Source organism: Bufo gargarizans, chromosome 8, assembly GCF_014858855.1.
Source record: "Bufo gargarizans isolate SCDJY-AF-19 chromosome 8, ASM1485885v1, whole genome shotgun sequence".
NCBI lineage: Eukaryota > Metazoa > Chordata > Amphibia > Anura > Bufonidae > Bufo > Bufo gargarizans.
Genome location: NC_058087.1, coordinates 41824634 through 41842152, shown reverse-complemented (window position 1 = coordinate 41842152; position 17519 = coordinate 41824634). Strand labels below are relative to the sequence as shown.

Sequence of the window (17519 nt, the reverse complement as noted above, 5' to 3'; positions counted from 1 at the left end):
GTAAACCTTCAGTTTTTTATCATGCGTGTGAAAAACGCATTAAAATGCATTGCATCCGCGCAGAAAAAACTGAACAACTAAACGCAATCGCAGACAAAACTGACTGAACTTGCTTGCAAAATGGTGCGAGTTTCACTGTAGGCCTAAGGCTACATGCATGCGCACGATCGTTGTTTCCGTGTCCGTTCCGTTTTTTTTTGCGGATAGGATGCGGACCCATTCATGTCAATGGGTCTGCAAAAAACGCTGACAGCTCACCGTGTGCTGTCCGCATCAGTATGTCCGTTCCGTTGCTCCACAGAAAAAATAGTGCATGTCCTATTTTTTTCTAGTTTGCGGACAAGGATAGGCATTATTACAATGGATCCGCAAAAAAAACGGATCCGCAAAAAAAAAACTGATGCCATACAGAACGTCACCCGTTTTTTTTTTTTTGCGGATCCGCATTTTGCGGAGCGCAAAACACATCCAGTCATGTTCATGTAGCCTAATTCACATGATAATTTTGTTTAGCAACGGGTAATGCCTGAGAATTCTAACAAGACAAATATGAATAACACAAAAAGTATCTAAATATTACATCAATAAGCTAAAGAATGAAATTACTTTGTAATGTGTGATTGCTGGAGGCACAATACATCTCATTGATGCCAGCCTGCTATTTGCACATACTGTGTCCCAGACTGTGTGCCAGTACTGCCATCTGCTGGCTGTCTTATATATTTCTATCTGCTTTTATAATATATCTTTCCTTATAGTGAGTACATTTTACAGTTTTCTGGAATGCGTGTTGCCAAACTTCCCCCACCGATGCACGTTAATGTATCCCGCTGTTTATTGTTATATTTCATAAACTATATTTGCATGAATAATAGACTATGTTCACGCATCATTTTTGTCTACATTCGGTATGCTATATGTATTATTAGGATATACTCCCAGCACACTATATAGAGCAGACATGTCCACTGGGTATAATAGGCCTGATATATGCCTTCTGAGATGGTATGTGTCGGCTTACCTTTTTTTTTCACTTATACTGTACATATATGTTTAACCCCTTCAGGACCAGCCATTTTTCACCTTAGGGACCCAGTCTAATTTTGCAGTGTGTCACTTTATGTGGTTATTTTACTTATCCAAGCCATTTCGAGACTGTTTTCCTCCTCCGCCCATACAATCAGAATATACATGTGCTGAAAAGGTCCAGAAGAGATTAAAGGGGTTTTCCAGGATTTTGATATTGATAGCCTATTCTTAGGATAGGTCATTCATATCTGATGGGTGGGGTTCAGACTCCCGGCATGCCTGCTAATCAACTGCTTAAAGAGGCTTGGTAAGGGAGGAGGCCATAGTTCTCTCCGAAACTCCATGGGCATTTCAAATTGCTGACTGGCGGGGATGCTGGGATGCTTTATGACCTATCTTGAGTATAAGCCATCAAAATCAAAATACTGGCCACTAACCCCTTTAAAAAATATATATTTTCTGTTTCTATAGAGTTGGCTCTTCTTGAGGGGGTCAGATGTACTTTACCCCATTGTTTGGGTCTTTACCTGTTTTTGTGCTGTGCAAACTTCATATAATAACTGCTGAGTGTATTTCCTGTAGCTGTAATATTTCAGATAAGTTACTAATTCCACAGTTTGTGTAAAGATTAGACAGTTCCAAATACCTTATCAGAAAAATGAGCCCATTTCCAGTAGTAAACGCACATGATAAAGCTTTATTGTGAATGAAAACCACGAGATAAGAGGAGATAATGGTGTAACCCGAGACAAGGTAAACCTATTTTTTTTTTTTTACAAGCTAGCAAAAAGTAATGAATGTTCATGAAACAAGTAATGAATGTTCAGGAAATAAGCCTTAATTGTATTAAGGTATAATAAACATATAAAATATGCACATGTTCCATGTCTCTTTCTCTCTCTGTCTCTCTGTTACATATATATATATATATTTTTATATATATATACAGTTGCAAGAAAAAGTATGTGAACCCTTTGGAATGATTATTTTCCCATCCATTCCAAGACTTTACCGATGCGCAGCCATTATTGGCATCGGATCAGGAAGAGGAGGTATCAAAGGTCGCCACCCAGAAGTCTGACAACAGTACCCAGATCAGCCCACGGAGGATGGTCCCCGCTGTTGCTGCCTACTCCGAGATCTCAAATGTCAATGGTGGTGAAGGTCACGAATCCGATGATGATGTGTCGATGGACGTCATGTGGGTGCCCACAAGAGAGGAAGATCAGGGGAGTTCAGAGGGAGAGATGGAGCAGCAGTTAGGGAGGAGAAGGAGGAGAAGCAGGCAGAACTCACAGGGCACAGTAGGCAAAAAAGCAGACTGCTAATGTATCTGGAACGAGCCATCCACCATGCACGGTCACATCACGCTCCCAGGACGCCGGAAGATGGCTCCGCAGTGTGGGCGTTTTTTAACGTGTCCGCTGCTGACAATAGTGTTGCCATCTGCAGCCTGTGCTGTCGACGCATAAGTTGCGGTAAGCCCAACACTCACCTAGGAATGACTGCCTTAAGAACCCACAAAGACACACTCCCAGCGCTGCACGTCCTGCCTCTTCTCCTTCTCCTCTCTCCTCCCAGTTGTCCTCCACGCCACCTTCCACTGTGCCGTCGTCGCATTCATCTGGAAAAAGGCAGGCTTCCTTGCCCCAAATGTTCGAGCGAAAAAAGATGATGATGCCTGTGACGAATAAAACACCTCGTGCCCGCTTGACGTCAACTACGTCGAGCTCACGAGTGCGGTATTGTCCCTGGTTACCAAAAACGTAACGTTACGCCCTCCAGAGGAGCAGGTAAGGTCAGGTTGGTACAGTTTACACACACAACTCCTGTCCACGCGGGCACAAAGAGGCAACAAGCTGAGAGAGCCTTTTCACTGCCGCAGTGAAAACAGCGCTGTCTCAGCCTGGAAAATCTGCCACCAGCTTCTCGTTTGATATAAGCCTGGTCCGCTAATGGGATTATATAGGGTGAGAAACCAACCCGCGGTAGCTTATAACTAGGCCAAAACACGGACGTGGGGATTCGTGATCAAGGTACAAGATAGCACAAGATTAAATTATATATTTAATCGCCGTATGGGCACACTAGATTTAACAAAATATACACAGATAATATACACAGTGGTCTGAGGTTACAGATACGGGTTGTATGGGTACAACAGGGTTAAGCAGTGTAAAAGTCAGTTACCGGGTAAGATGAAAGTTCCTTTTGGTTGCGAGATGTTCTTTGCTGGAGTCCACATGAAAGGCCGTGATCTCAGCTAGTTACTGGGTCCCTCTTAACACATTACACAATGTGACCCTTCTTCAGAGAAAGACCGGCCCGCTTCCTGGCACAAGCCTTTTAGCCTGTAGCCGGCCCCTCCCCTCCCGGCCTCAGGGAGGGGTCCACTCCCCCTTTTTCTGGGCTGGCAGCAAATGACTCACAAAACCCTTTAGGGTTTATAGCTCCAGACCAGAGGGTCACAGGGAGATAGTTCTGGGACCAACGGACCTGCCTGGGGTCCGGCTACAAGTAGAGTCCAAACCTGGTACCGTTATTTGGTTTTTGTGGGGAGATATGGATATCCTCCCTACTGGGCACCCTAGTCTAGAGCCAGGACTACGTGGATGTTTGGCTTTGCCCCAGGATCGCATAAAAATAACCGAATTGTGCCTGGGAAGGATGGACGATTCATGATTCCTTATAACTCGCCGGCCCCAATATGTCTGCTAATCTGATTAAACTGGGGAAGGATGGGGACCCCTTACTGAAAGATCCTTCCTGTTACCTTGGCCTGGCTCCTAGCTGCTGGAAGAGGTGTGACCTTCTCCATCCTTGAAGCCCGGGCCCATGGGGCTTTCTTCCTTTCCAGCTGACACTCAGATGGCTGGGGGGTGGGAACTTATTTTGCATGTACACTGATGAACATGCCAAGAGGTGAATCAAATGACAATCAGGGCTGGGGCTTTGAAGCAGGGCCCTCCTGTGGAGTTCACTACCTTTGCTATCTGTCAGCAAATGGAGGTGTGAGGGCATGGCTGACAGTAAATATTAATCGATATTCCTCACAATACCGGATAACCCTCTTGCCTAACGGTTGACCACTGGCTTGTCAGAACTGCTAGCCCGCCAACTACTGCCATATAACCTGGTGGACTCGGAGGCCTTTAGAAAATTTGGAGCCATTGGAACACCACAATGGAAGGTCCCCGGAAGGAAATATTTCTCCCAGAAGGGCATCCAAGAGCTATATGGCCACGTTCAGCGGCAAGTGAATGTATTTCTGGCACACAGTGTCGGTGCCAAGATATATCTGACCACAGACACGTGGTCTAGCAAACAAAGGCAGGGAAGGTACATAACTTTTACTGCCCACTGGGTGAACCTTCTTACGGCCGTCAAGCATGCAACCCGTGGCACCCGTGTAGATTTGGTGTTACCATCACGGATTGCATGCAGGCCTGCCTCTTCTCCTCCTCCTCCTACTCCATCCTCCCTCTCCTCCTCGGCTGACTCCTCATTTTCCGCTGCTACCGTCTCTTCCGCTGCGCCCCCCAAGCTCCCCAGAACCTATTTGACGTTCCAGGTGAGACAATGCACTCCTTTCAGCTTTGCGGTCACAGGCCGATCAGTGGCTAATCCCGCTCGGTGCCAATCTGCTGAGCATGCTGAAACAGGGCAAAATGACACAAAATGACAAAAAAACAATCTCCCCAGAACCTGTCCTGCCGCAGAGTTCGTACAGGTAGTCGTTAACTGCACATTTCTGCTGGAGCAGCCTATCAAGCATATACAAGGTGGAGTTCCATCGCGTCGAGCAGTCACAAATCAGATAATGTCAGCAAGGCAAGCCATGGGCGGGTAAGATCTTCTAAAATGGCCAGAGATTTTCCTGGCCTGCCGCAAGACGTCCTGGACCCGGGGGTATTTGGCAACGAATTGCTGCAGGACTAAGTTCAGGATGTGTGCCATAACGACTACCTGTACGAATTCTGCGGCAGGACAGGTTCTGGGGAGATTGTTTTTTTTTCACAGCGCCAGTGGCTGCTCATGCGCGATGCATGCAGACTTCTGCGCCCATTTGATGAGATCACCAAACTGGTCAGTCACAGCCAGGGCGCCATCAGTGACATCGTACCTTACGCCTTCTTTATGGAGCGTGCATTGCGTCGTGTCATTGATCAAGCCATCGAGGAGCAGGAGCAGAAAAATGAGGAAGTTGCAATGCTGGATAAATTCCCAGTGGGGGGGGGGGGGGGGGGGGCTACTCCATCTGAGACAAGTCAACAACAGGAGTCTGAAAAGGAGTCAGAGGAGGATGGTGCAGGGGCGGAGAAGGAGCAAGAAGAGCATGCTTTAAACGTTTTTGGGATCCCTGGTGTTGTCCGTGGCTGGGGGGAGGAGAATGAGGACGACATTATCCTGGATGATGAGCAGGAGCCAGGCCACTCCACTGCTTCCAGTGTAGTGCAAATGGGGGCCTTCATGCTCCAGTGTTTGAAGAGGGACCCCGTATAAATAGAATAAAGGGCAAGGACCAGTACTGGGTGTCAATTTACTTAGACCCCAGTACAAACACAAAATGGCGGACATGTTACCACTATCACAGAGGGCTGTCAGAATGCAGCACTTCCAGGCCTTGCTTCGAGAAATGCTGCATTCTGCTTTTGTGGGCGCTGGCAGAGGAATTTCCATTCACAGAGAAACAGCTGCGGGTACCAATCCCACAGCGCAAGAGGGCGGTTTCAAGATGTGTTGGTCACTTCGGATATGAGATCATTCTTGCAGCCAACCCATCGACAGCCGTCCTCTGGATCCAGACTCAGGGAACGCCTAGATCGACAGGTGTCCGACTACATCGGGTTAACGGCCGATGTGGATGCTCTGAGAAGTGATGAACGCCTCGACTACTGGGTGTGCAGGCTTGACCTGTGGCTAGAGCTGGCACAATTTGCCATAGAACTCTTGGCTTGCCCCTTGTCCAGTGTCCTGTCCAAAAGGACGTTCAGCGCAGCAGGGGGGGTCGTGACCGATAAGCGCACTCGCCTATCTCACTACAGTGTGGACTACCTCACATTTCATAAAATGAATGAGGCATGGATCTCGGAGGAATTCAACACATGTGACGATTCAACCACGTTTGATTGAATTTCTTCATGACAGCCCACAAATATCCGCCACCAACCAGAACAAATCATGGTCCCTGTCTTAGGTAAATACAGTGGCATAAAAGGCCTTTTATGTCCGTTGAATGCCTAATTTTTGGGGCCCGTACTGGCCGACAGTTACATTTTTATCCTGTGACTGCCTAATGTACCTCCAGCCACAGAATCCAAAGTTCTGTGCTGTCAGGTGAATGCCTATTGCCTAATTTTTGGGGCCTGTACTGGCCGACAGTTAAATTTTTTATCTCTAGCCACATAATTACACCCTTGTCTCACTCCTCTGCCTCTCATTATGGTGGCGAATGAACAGCATTCACCATAAGGACCTTCTAATGTCACAGGGTCATGTTACTGTGCCCCCACCCTGTACTGTGCCCCTCACCCCGTACTGTGCCCCCTTATACCCTGCATTGTGCCCTCTTACCAAACCCTGTGCAGTGCCCCTAGTCATTCCCTGTACTGTGCCCTCTTATACTCTTTTATCCAGTCACTGTATGATGGTGTTATCCGGTCACTGTGCAGAGGTGTTATGCGGTCAATGTATGGCGGTGGTATCCAATATCTGGATGGCCATAACTGTATCCCTTTCCCTGCACACGCCATCCTTTTTTAGACCTGGCATGAGTGAAAAAAATATGCAGATTGCGGTGCTAAGGACCTTTGCGCCATAATCTGTCAGAAATACGCCTACATAGACGTATTTCTATATAATAAATGATCACCTAATTGTATTATTATTCAGGGGTAGGGCTAATATCTTTATATTATATAGATTTGAGTGTATTATACTGTGCCCTGTATTTCCCAGTAGAAAATGATCCTTGGGAAACACAGTCCTCATCCCTGACCACCAGGACCAGTTAGCGCTCTGTCAGTACATGACGGCCTCCCCTCTCCGCCACGCTGCTCCGCTGTATACTGGTGCTTATTCTGACACTAGAACTAGGTTCAGATCCTATTTTTGCCATTCATTTAGTGCATACCAAAAATGTATGCGTTAACAGATGCCTCAGACTGATGCCGTACAGTGGTGTCCGTTCACTATACAGTTCAATGGTAGAAAAAAAAATTTACTTATGCATTTTTTTTATAGACTCTGCAGGATACAAAAACGTGGAGTGCTGTAAATTTGTATACATCAAACCGATAGGAAATAAAAAATTTCTAGGCTCCAGCAGGGCACATTTTTGAGAGTTTCCCTTTAAGACGCATAAAAATTGCCCCTGAATAAAATGTATATTTTTTGTGAGAAATTTTGCCAATGATCCCCCTCTGGTATATCACTGTCCATGTTGTGGGACTATTTGTGTACTTCTAGTAAGTGCTTGCTGGCTGAAAATATAAACTGAAGGTTTTTCAGGTTTGCCTGCGATTAAAATGAATGGGGCCCGCCGCGAACTTGCGGTTCGTGAACATTTGATTGCGTTCGCGCGATCGCGTTCGCGAACCGTCCCAGCCGATGTTCGTCTCTAACTAATCACTAACATGATCAATCACTGTTTTTGGTAGAAATTATATTACTTCATGGCAAATTATTTACTAGCAGGTGTAGTAGAGTAATAGAAATCCAACAGACCCAACAGTCATGACATGCATGATGCTGCTGATTCTGTGTAATTGAATCACTAATTGAAAGGGGCATGTTCAAAATAATAGCAGTGTTGAGTTCAATTAGTGAGGTCATTCATTCTTTGAAAAACAGGTTGCAATTATTGCCCTTATTTAAGGAAGGAAGGCAGCAAATGTTGTACATGCTGGTTACAGTGCATTTCTCTCTGAAATTCTGAGGAAAATGGGTAGTTCCAGACATTGTTCAGATGAACAGCGTACCTTGATTAAAAAGTTGATTGGAGAGGGGAAAACATATAAAGAAGTGCATAAAATTATAGGCTGCTCAGCTTAAATGATAATAAATGATCTCAAATGCTTTAAAATGGCAACCAAAAACTGAACGACGTGGAAGAAAATGAAAAACGACCATTCGAATGGATAGAAGAAGAATAGCCAAAATGGCAAGGACTCAGCCAACAACCAGCTCCAGGAAGATCAAAGAAGGTCTAAAGTTACCTGTAAATACTGTTACAATTAGTAGACGCCTATGCAAAGCCAAGCTATCTGCAAGAAGCCCCCGCAAAGTCCCACTGTTGAAAAAAAGACATGTGCTGAAGAGGTTACAATTTGCCAAAGAGCACATTGACTGGCCTAAAGAGACATTTTGTGGACTGATGAAAGTAAGATTGTTCTTTTTAGGTCTAGTGGTCGGACAGTTTGTCAGATGACCCCCAAACACTGAATTCAAGCCACAGTACACTGTGAAGACAGTGAAGCATGGTGGCGCAAGCATCATAATATGGGGATGTTTCTCATACTACGGTGTTGGGCCTATTTATCGCATACCAGGGATCATGGATCAGTTTGAATACATCAGAATACTTGAGGAGGTCATGCTGCCTTTTGCTAAAGAGGAAATGCCCTTGAAATGGGTGTTCCAACAAGACAACGACACCTAACACACCAGTAAACGTGCAACATCTTGGTTCCAGACCAACAAGATTGATGTTATGGAGTGGCCAGCCCAATCCCCGGATCTTAACCCAATAGAAAACTTGTGGGGTGACATAAAAAATGCAGTTTCTGAGGCAAAACCAGGAAATAGAGAAGAACTGTGGAATGTAGTCAAATCATCCTGGACTGGAATATCTGTTCACAGGGGCCAGAAGGTTGTTGACTCCATGCAACACAGCAGTTCTGAGAAACAGTGGTTATACAACTAAATATTAGTTAAGTGATTCAAAGGAAAGCACAATCTTCAAACATTTTTCAGTTTACATAGTGAATGTTTTAGTTTGTAAAGAAGAATACAAACACTGCTATAGGAACAACACAAATTTGATAAATTTTTCTTCATGTTTTGATTTAGAATAGAATGTGTAGTGTTCCCAATGCATTTGTGTGTATTGAAACGAAAGCTATTAGAAGGATTTTAAGGGGGTTTGTCTTTAAGGGAGCCCATCGAGTACCAGCGCTGCTGTGGCGGGGACTCGATGTCTCAGAAGGCAGCCCGATGCCGTGCAGAGGCTGCCCAATGCCTTGCACTGCATCGGGAACTGCCTTCTACAGGAGTCGAGGAGATCCAGCCTCAGGCTGGGTCTCCTAGGCAACCTGTTTGTGTACTACTCACTGTAGTACACGAACAGGCAATGCATTACAATACAAATGTATTGTAATGCATTGCAGAGGGGATCAGACCCCCAAAAGTGAACATCAGAAATAAAGTAAAGAAAAAAAAAGTAAAAAAAAAATGTGTTATTTATAAAATTAATAAAGTAATAAAAAAAAGGGAAAACAAACACCCCTTTCCCCTTATTTTATAATAAAAAACTAAACCACACATATTAGGTATCAACGCGTCCGTAATGACCGGCTCTATAAATATATCACATGATCCACCCTGTCCGATAAATACCATTAAAAGAAAAGGTGCAAAAAATAATAATATATTTTTGTCACCTTACATCACAAAAAGTGCAACACCAAGTGATCAAAAAGGCGTATGCCCCCCAAAATAGTATCAATCTAACCGTCACCTCATCCAGCAAAAAATGAGCCCCTACCTAAGCCAATCTCCCAAAAAATAAAAAAACTATGGTTTAGAATATGGAGACAGTAAAACATCTTTTTTTTTGGTTTAAAAAATGCTGGTATCGCTGCATCCGTAAGAACCTGCTCTATAAAAATATCACATGAACTAACCCCTCAGGTGAACACCGTAAAAAAAAAAATTGTGTAAAAAAGCCATTTTTTGTCACCTTACATCACAAAAAGTGTAATAGCAAGCAATCAAAAAGTCATATGCACCCCAACATAGTGCCAATCAAACCGTCATCTCATCCTGCAAAAATCATACCCTACCCAAGATAATCGCCAAAAAACTGAAAAAACTATGGCTCTCAGACTATGGAGACACTAAAACATGATTTTTTTTGTTAAAAAAATGAAACCATTGTGTAAAAGTTACATAGATAAAAAAAAAAGTTGACATATTAGGTATCGCCGCGTCCATAATAACCTGCTCTATAAAAATATCACATGACCCCTCAGGTGAATGCCATAAAAAATATATAAAAACGGTGTAAAAAAAGCTATTTTTTGTCACCTTACATCACAAAAAGCGATCAAAAAGTCATACGCACCCCAAAATAGTGCCAATCAAACCGTCATCTCATCCCGAAAAAAGAATTAGCCCCTACACAAGACAGTCACCCAAAAAATAAATAAAACTATGGCTTTCAGAATGTGACGAGACTAAAGAATCTTTTTTTTTTTTTAAATGCTTTGTTATGTAAAACTGAAACAAATAGCCCAAAACAGTAGTCATATTTGGTATTTTAGAATCTGTGACAAGCTGCTCTATTAAAATACCACATGATCTAACCTTTCAGATGAATGTTGTAAATAAAAAATAAAAATGGTGCCAAAACTGCTATTTCTTGCTACCTTGCCTCACAAAAAGTGTAATATAGAGCAATGAAAAATCATATGTACCCTAAAATAGTACCAGCAAAACTGCCACCCTATCCCTTACTTTCCAAAATGGGGTTACTTTTTTGGACGTTGTACTCTAGGGGTGCATCAGGGGGGCTTCAAATGGGACATGGTGTCAAAAAACCAGTCCAGCTAAATCTGCCTTCCAAAAACCGTATGGCATTCATTTCCTTCTGCGCCCTGCCGTGTGCCCGTACAGCAGTTTACGACCACATATGGGGTGTTTCTGTAAACTACAGAATCAGGGCCATAAATATTGAGTTTTGTTTGGCTTTTAACCCTTGCTTTGTACCTGTAGAAAAAAGGATTCAAATGGAAAATCTGCCAAAAAAGTGAAATTTTGAAATGTTATCTCTATTTTACATTAATTCTTGTGGAACACCTAAAGGGTTAACAAAGTTTGTAAAATCAGTTTTGAATACCTTTAGGGGTGTAGTTTGTAAAATGGGGTAATTTTTCTATTATGTAAGCCTCACAAAGTGACTTCAGACCTGAACTGGTCCCGAAAAAGTGGGTTTTAGAAATTTTCTGAAAAATTTCTAGATTTGCTTCTAAACTTCTAAGCCTTGTAACGTCCCCCAAAAATAAAATTGCCTTCCCAAAATGATCCAAACATGAAGTAGACATATGGGGAATGTAAAATAATAACTATTTTTGGAGGTATTACTATCTATTATAAAAGTAGAGAAATATGTGACATAAAAACAATCTCAGAATGGCCTGGATAAGTAAAAGTGTTTTAAAGTTATTCACACATAAAATGACAGTGGTCAGATTTGCAAAAAATGGCCTGGTCCTTAAAGGGATTCTGTCACGAGATTTGAGGCCTATAACCTAAACATATGGCCAGGTCCCTTCCTCTACGCTGAATCCGAAACTGACCTTATTAAACGTGCCTGTGGCTCTATTAGCATATAAAACAGGTTTTCATAACCTGTCATTCATCTAACTAAGGTGCCCAAGGAGAAGGTCTCTTCATGCAGGGTGCCAGGCTGCAGCCATCTCCGTCTGGTGCCCAGCGCCGCCTTCCCACTAGAAATCGCCGCCCTCCCTTTCAATAGAGCCGCCTACCTCACCTCAGCGCCGCCTCCCTCACCTCAGCGCCGAAATTGTCCGCTCTCCTCAGCCAGATCCCGTGCGGCTGTGAGAGGATGGCTGCAATAGGGCGGTCAAGGCAGGTTTGAGCGAAGTGCGCCGGCCAGCGCACTTCGCTCAACGAGGCCGCTGCCAGGAGTCCGCACGGGCGCATCAGGTTATACCTAGTGCGCACACGCGGGATCTGGCTGAGGAGAGCAGACGATTTCGGAGGCGGCGCTGAGGTGAGGGAGGTGGCGATGAGGTGAGGTAGACGGATCTATTGAAAGGGAGGGCGGCGATTTCTAGTGGGAAGGCGGCGCTGGGCACCAGACGGAGATGGCTGCAGCTGGACACCCTGCATGAAGAGACGTCCCCTTGGGCACCTTAGTTAGGTGAATGACAGGTTATAAAAACCTGTTTTATGTGCTAATAGAGCCACAGGCACATTTAATAAGGTCAGTTTCGGATTCAGCATATTAGTAGGGACCTGGCCATATGTTTAGGTTATAGGCCTCAAATCTCGTGACAGAATCCCTTTAAGGTGAAATATTGCCATGTCCTTAAGGGGTTAAGGGAACTCGGCAGGGAAGTTGTTCCAAACATCTTGGAGATACTTATCCATCATACAATACCATCAGGGAGGTGTCTGATTAGTTCCAAATTTATTCTGCAGCAGGACATATATACTATCTTCTATATATACATTGCAATGGTGTAATATTAAGGGAACTTGCAAACAAAAGTTGTTTTAGAGAACACTCTAAAACCTTGTACTACCCAGCTCAAATCCTCACCATCCCTTCACTGTTATTTTAAAGCATACCTGAGTTAAAAAAAAAAAAAGTTTTCATAATGGCAGTGCTTTATTGTACAATCATAACTGTGAAGAAGCAGATCTTTTTTGAGGCTTCCCTTATGTCTTGTTCATTCATGTTATTCCCTGTTTTGGCAGCACGGCTAAGTGCATTTCACTCAGGGGTTGATCAGCAGGGGGCAGATCAATTCTGTGGAATCTGCCAGTACTGTACTGCTGTAATGTTTTTTCTCTTAACTTCCCACTCTGTTTGTTCAAATTAGGTGGAAGTGACATCCCTAGTGGCCATGATTTACACCTTTTTTTAGGTGGTCGCAGGCATATTTTTAAATGAAATGATTTAGAAATTTGATAGTTACATCATTCTGTATTAAATTAAATTGTGTGAAAGTACAGTGACCCTTTAACTTCTCTATTAGCATAGCTCTATGCCCTAGCTGAACATTTAGAACTCCCATATCTCTCAGCCTCAAAGGGTTAAACATAGCTTTCGCAAGACCTTTGTTTTTTGTTTTTTTATCCAAATTAAATTTGAATAATTGATGTATTTCTCTGAACCACTTTGTTGGTATTGACATCAGAGTGCACCATAAAAAATACATTGTCTTGGGAAGTAAAGTCACTCTAACGGTCTTAACCCTTGCTATCCAAGAGAGTTTATATTTATTCAGGTGAGAAATCTTACACTGCATAAACTTCAAAAGCTGTATTAGGCTTCGTTCACATCACCGTTCAGCCTTTCTGTTCTCCTGCTCTGTTTAGGAGCAGGAGAACGGAAAGGATGGATTCGGCACATAACTGAGCCAAACGGAGCCTAAGGACCCCATAGACTATAATGGGGTTCGTTATGTTTCAGCTCAGAAGATGATTTTGAAGCGGAGACAAAAGTCCTGCAGGCACAACTTTTGTCTCCGCTTCAAAATCATCTTCTGAGCGGAAACATAACGAACCCCATTATAGTCTATGGGGTCCTTAGGCTCCGTTTGGCTCAGTTATGTGCCGAATCCATCCTTTCCGTTCTCCTGCTCCTAAACAGAGCAGGAGAACAGAAAGGCTGAACGGTGATGTGAACGAAGCCTTAGATTTTTTCCATCTACAGTTGAGACCAGAAGTTTACATGCACTATATAAAAAGACACACATGCATGTTTTTACCAATATCTGACATAAAACCAGAAAAACCTTTCCTGTTTTTGGTTAATTAGGATTACCATAATTATTATTATTATTATTATTTGCCAAATCCCTGAATAATGAGAGAATGTTTTAAGACATTTTTATTACTTTCTGCAATGTCAAAAGTTTACACTAAGATTACTAGTGATGAACGGCAGGGGCAATATTCTAATTCGCAATATTTTGCAAACATTTGGGCGGATATTCATCATAAATTCATGGATTCTCGAATTCACGATTATTTTCTTGATTGCGAAAATCGGCAATGTAATATACGCGTATTGCGTGCGCAATACAGGTGTGGGTCACTTTTGCTGCATAGCAAAGTTAACCTAAGGCTACGTCTACACAACGACATTTGTCACGCAACATTTTGTTGCACTAATGTCGCACGACAATTTTTATAATGGCAGTCTGTGGTGTCCCACTGCAACATGCAACATGCTGCGACTGCGACGCAACAGTCGCAGAAAATCCATTCAAGATGGATTTTCCTGCGACTGTTGCATTGCAGTCGCAGCATGTTGCATGTTGCAGAGCGACACCATAGACTGCCATTATAAAAATTGTCGCGCGACATTAGTGCAACAAAATGTTGCGCTACAAATGTTGCAGTGTAATTGTGCCCTGTCGCGCAACTTATTGTCGCGCGACAAATGTCGTTGTGCAGACGTAGCCTTATAGAATGTAATCCCCCTCAAACTTCCTAATGATATAAGTGGTTTTCAGGGGCGTAACTACCATAGCGGCAGACCATGCGACTGCTATGGAGCCCAGGGCAAGAGGGGGCTCAGTTGGGATCATCTCCTCTTCTACTGGGGGTAAAAACTTGGTTAGGACTTTACCCTCTAAGGAACAACTTTTAGCAAATGAAGCAGTGGAAAAAATGGCATTGAAAGGGGTTTTGGCGGAAACCTTACTGTCCTGTCTGGGGGGGCCTGGTTTGATCCTTGCTATGGAGCCCTTACTTCTCTATGTACGCCGCTGGTGGTTGTTCACATGTAATTATTATATCATCCATGTATAGCCCTATAGTATATTCTTTATTGCGTATTTTAACCCCTGAGATGTGTTGATTGCGCCTAACTGATTTAGCTAATGGATCCATTAAAAATGAGCCGGAAAAGGCTCATTGGAATCATTTATGGTTATAACAGCAGATGAGTTAGAGTATATAGACAGTATAGCTTTCATAATGGCACCAGAAAAGCCAAATGTATTTAAAGGGCTTCTGTCACCCCACAAAAGTCATATATTTTTTTTTTGGCTAGTTACATTCCTTATAGCGCGATATATGAGAATATAATGTTGTCACTTACTTTCATGCGGCCGTTTCTTGAGAAAACAAAGTTTTATAATGTGCAAATCCGGTCTCTACCAGCAAGTAGGGCGTCTACTTGCTGGTAGCCGCTGCAGAAAACCGCCCCCTCGTCGTGTTGATTGACAGGGCCAGCCGTGATCTACTGCTCCGGCCGGCCCTGTCAGTATTTCAAAAATCGCGCGCCTCTGTTCATTCGGCGCAGGCGCTCTGAGATGAGGAGGCTCGTCTCCTCAGAACTCCCTCAGTGCGCCTGCGCCGATGACGTCTTCTCTTTCGGTGATGTCATCGGCACAGGCGCACTGAGGGAGTTCTGAGGAGACGAGCCTCCTCATCTCAGAGCGCCTGCGCCGAATGAACAGAGGCGCGCGATTTTTGAAATACTGACAGGGCCGGCCGGAGGAGGAGATCACGGCTGGCCCTGTCAATCAACACGACGAGGGGGCGGTTTTCTGTGGCGGCTACCAGCAAGTAGACGCCCTACTTGCTGGTAGAGACCGGATTTGCATATTATAAAACTTTGTTTTCTCAAGAAACGGCCGCATGAAAGTAAGTGACAACATTATATTCTCATATATCGCGCTATAAGGAATGTAACTAGCCCAAAAAAAAAATATGACTTTTGTGGGGTGACAGAAGCCCTTTAAATGTTTGTTCTATAAAACCCCAGTGATCCTATCAAACGCCTTCTCATCATCTAACGATAGTAAAACACAGGGGATATTATTATTTTTTTAATAATATGTTGCAGGTTACCTAGCTGTCTGGTTGCATCTCTAGCCTGTCTCCTTTAATGAAACAATCCTTCATATGGTCACCTAAATGATCATTTCTAGGCAGCAGATCATGCTTTCTAAACAGCGATCTGCTGCCCAAAAAATGCAGCTGTATAAGGAGAGGTGATCGCTGTAGCCATGGCCCGTCCTCATGCTGTGGAGATAATTGCTGCACGTAAATGTTTCACCCCCACTAAAGAGCAACCAATTGTCGAGGAGGAACGCTTTCTTCCCGACAATCGTGTGCTCGATTGCTGCAAGTAACCTTGGGCGGAATGGGAACTTAAAGGGGTTCTCTGGGAATTGAAAACACTTAAATATTACTTTAGTATAAATATATTCCCAAATACATTTCATCAGCTATAATGGTTCATTTTGTCTAGGGAGCAATCATTAGGAGAAATAAAATGGCCGCCGTCCTATTAGTATACACACAACCTGTCCTAATCACACAGCAGGACAAGTTAGGCTGGGTTCACACAGGCTTCACGTTTTGGCTCAGGATGCGCCCCGGGTGCATAGTGGCAAACCCGCGCGAGTAGGTACGCAATTTCAGTCAGTTTTGACTGCGATTGCGTTCCGTTGTACAGTTTTTATTGCGCGGGTGCAATGCGTTTTGCACGCACGTGATAAAAAACTGAATGTGGTACCCAGACCCAAACTTCTTCACTGAAGTTCAGGTTTGGGTTCGGTGTTGTGTAGATGTAATTATTTTCCCTTATAACATGGTTATAAGGGAAAATAATAGCACATTTTAATACAGAATGCTTAGTAGAAGGTCAATTGAAGGTTAAAAAAAAAATAAAAAAATGAACTCGCCTCCTCCAATTGATCACGTAGCTGCCGGTCTCCTGTTCTTTCTTCAGGACCTGTCAAAGGACCTGTGGTGATGTCACTTAGCTCCTCACATGGTCCATCACCATGGTGATGGATCATGTGATGCATCATGTGATGAGCACAGTGATGTCACCACAGGTCCTGAAGAAAGAACAGGAGACTGGCAGCTACGCGATCAATTGGAGGAGGTGAGTTAATTTTTATTTATTTTTTTAACCCTCAATTGACCTTCTACTAACCATTCTGTATTAAAGAATGCTATTATTTTTCCTTCTAACCATGTTATAAGGGAGAATAATACAGTAAATAGACTTTCATCTTAGCAACCATGAGTGAAAATTGCACCGCATCCGCACTTGCTTGCGGATGCTTGCGATTTTCACGCAGCCCCATTCACTTCTATGGGGCCTGCGTTGTGTGAAAAACGCACAATATAGAGCATGCTGCGATTTTCACGCAACGCATTTCATTTTTTTATGAAATACACAGCTACAGTGAATCTGCAGGAAGGTGAGATCAAATTTTTTAAAATTGATTATTAATGGCTGCACAGTTTATCTACTTTTTTCATTTGTTTATATAGTACTTAGGCTACATTCACACGTCAGTATTTTTCTATATCCCGAATTTCGGTCAGTTTTTTGCGGATCCGTTGTTCCTGAAAATGTTTCCGTATGTCATCCGTATGTCATCCGTTTTTTTGCGGATCCAAAAAAAACGGAAACATGTATACATTTCACAAAGCAAATAAAGTTGTTTGGATTTCTTTGAAAAATAAAAAAAAATAAAAAAGTGAAT

At 43.3% G+C, this 17519-nt stretch overlaps 1 protein-coding gene across 1 annotated transcript in view; it reads left to right on the top strand.

The window, feature by feature from the left end:
- Positions 1 to 17519, top strand: part of CCDC141 (coiled-coil domain containing 141) — a 175119-nt gene that overhangs the window by 65965 nt on the left and 91635 nt on the right. The gene's annotated exons all lie outside the window — the stretch shown is intronic.